Raw genomic sequence first — 3,047 nt, 5'->3', positions numbered from 1 at the left:
TATATATATATATATATATATATATATATATATATATATATATATATATATATATATATATATCTTACTTACTTATATACTATCTTACTTTTTCTGTATCCAAACCCTGCAAGGGGTTAGATGGGGTAGATTCCAAGTGTTTTTTTTTTTTATTATTATTTTTTTTTTAAGTAAAATCTCACCAATAACCTTGTGCTGATTACATCATTAGAACAAAGCAGAAACCACAATGCAATTACAGAAATAAAAAAAATAAAAATTAAACCCTAAATCAGAATTTTGTCTTTATTATTAGGCTTTTACAACCATTTTATGTATTTATCAGGGCAAGGTCATGTTTATACAGTATAATAGTACAACTTTATGTCGCTGAACGACATAAAGTTGAAATTTAGTTTTAATTATTATTTCTGAACTTTTTTTAAATAAATTTGTGCTGGCAGTCTGAGATCGAATAGTAGTCAGAAATAAATAAGGAATAAATGTAATATTTACACATAAATAAAGGATACAAGGAAGTACAGGCTAAAATTTAGAAATCACCTACTACAAAGTAACTAAAACACTTATTAGCCAAACAATACATTACAATATACATACATTGATAAACAGACTACATGAGTCAGTTCAACTTTCTACAATAATTCATTGGGCGTTTTATACACAGCTGATTCCTAGTATTTCCAGGTTCTCGTAGCCTCAGATGGACACTGACACTGAGGATTCTCTCTACCAATGGAGCTTTGATCATTTCAGATATACAGCCATGCCTTGATCGCTGTGATATTTACAGCTCATTCCATGCGTCCATGCATTTACACGATCATTGCTATTATTGTCTTTTATTATTATTATCATTATTAGCTATACTCATAGGGCTGCTTATGCTGAATGTTTCTTTAAAGCACCATTGCTGTTATTGCACCATCATTACCTTTATGACGGGTACAGCAAATAGGAGTGAGCAGTGTTTATATATATGGAGCAAATGAGCTCGGCGAGGATCATAAGAGGGGATTGTGACGTGTGGGTGAAGCGCTGATGTTTTTATTTTGTTTATTTGTTCTTTAATTGACCAGAACTTACCGATGGGCATCAGTGGAATGACTTGCAAACACTGTGCAAAAAAAATGCAGCTTTTGATTGGCAAAAAAGAGAGAAGAGATCTTTTCCCTAGATCACCCACTTTTCTACTTTGATTGTACTACCCTTAAATTCTGGATTCTGGTCACATTCATCACATTCATGTTATATATATATATATATATATATATATATATATATATATATATATATATATTTCTTTTTTTTGTTTTTTTTCTTTTTGTTCTGTAATTGTATGCGCAGGTTATTACACTTCAGTCTAAGAATTAAAGTGACACACTTTGTGCTGAGACCCATCAGTCTCTTCGGGTCAGGGAAAGACACCATAATTTACATAACAGTCCATCCATGGCCTGAATTTAAAAAGTTTAGAGTTTTTCAAAGGTGCTAAACCACATTGTGTTTATTGTTGCGCTCCCACTGTACCCCACGCGTAAAAAGGGAGCCTCCTACTCAGACCCGACCCTAAGAAGTGGGATCGTTTCTACCTCACTTTGCTAGATGGCGCTCTGCGTCGTGGGACCCTCCAAAACAAGAACCTCCCTGCCAGTCTCTCCCTCTCTCTCTCTCTCCTTTTTTCTCCCTCCACACCGCGCTCTCTGATCCAGGCGCAGCAGAGGATCCTCTCCGTTTTTTTTTCTTTTCTTTTCTTTTCTTTTCTTTTCTTTTTTTTTTTTTTACTAACCAGTAGTTTTCACAGCTCTTACAAACTTTAACATGACCGTAAAGTGCATAATATTACGTTATTTCCTATTGACATTATCCAGTGTTGACATAGATTTGGATTTGTTTTGTTAAGCTGTAAAATGACATTAGTGACAAACAACTAACAAGAGTCAGACTTTTTTCAAAAAGTTTGCGCATAATCCTTTTGAAAATACTCTCTGAAGAATATTTGCAGTTGTTGAAAATTATTGTTAAGTTAATAAAAAAACAACGATAACAAGAATAAGGATAAAGAGCATAAGAGCATGGAAAAAATTATTTACTGGGGGGTTGAAATAAAACATTTGTAAAAGGGAAAATTATTACAAAAGTTCTTAAATTTTCGCTTATTCTCTCAGTTTTGACACATGGATGGTTGGGAAAAAATGTATAATTATATTTTATTTAATTTACAGTCAATAGATTTTTTACTTTTGTTTTGTTTTTATTTTTAAAATGCCTCTCACTTTTTTCCACAAACATCTGTCTCACCCACTGACCTAGCTGGCCATTATCAATAAATAAACAAAGTGGTAATCTCTTCTTTGATGTACTACTGCAGTTACACTTTCACTAAATAGCAACTCGTCGCTGTGTTGACGTTGATGAATGTGTTGGAGACTCTGAGAGCCTTTTACAGCTGTCTTAAAACGCGCTGTGGCCCCGCAGAGCAGCCGCAGACAGATCAGGTGCGGCGCGGGAGCCTTTTTACACGGCGGTCTGTGACAAAAAAGGAAAAAAGAAAAACACACACACTTGGGGAATAGGAGAGAAAGGGTTTGCTTTATTTCTTTCTCTCTTTCTTTCTTACTTTAATTATTTCTTTCTTTACTTCTTTATTTCTTTCTATCTATCTTTCGCTTTTTCTAACTTTCTTACATTAATTATTTCTTTATTTCCTTTCCTTTTCCGTTTCTCTTTCTCTTTTTTCTCTATCTCTTTCTTTCCTGTTTTCTTCCATTTCTTTCTTTCTTTCTATGATACTTAATTCTTCCCTTCATTTCTTACTTTAATCATTTCTTTCCTCGTTTATTTCTTGCTTTAATTTTTTTCTTTCTTTCTTTCTATGATACTTAATTCTTCCCTTCATTTCTTACTTTAATCATTTCTTTCCTCGTTTATTTCTTGCTTTAATTTTTTTCTTTCTTTCTTTCTATGATACTTAATTCTTCCCTTCATTTCTTACTTTAATCATTTCTTTCCTCGTTTATTTCTTGCTTTAATTTTTTTCTTTCTTT

This window comes from Cyprinodon variegatus, unplaced genomic scaffold, assembly GCF_000732505.1.
Source record: "Cyprinodon variegatus isolate N-32 unplaced genomic scaffold, C_variegatus-1.0 Scaffold85, whole genome shotgun sequence".
Taxonomy (NCBI): Eukaryota; Metazoa; Chordata; class Actinopteri; order Cyprinodontiformes; family Cyprinodontidae; genus Cyprinodon; species Cyprinodon variegatus.
This window is presented reverse-complemented; position numbering follows the sequence as displayed.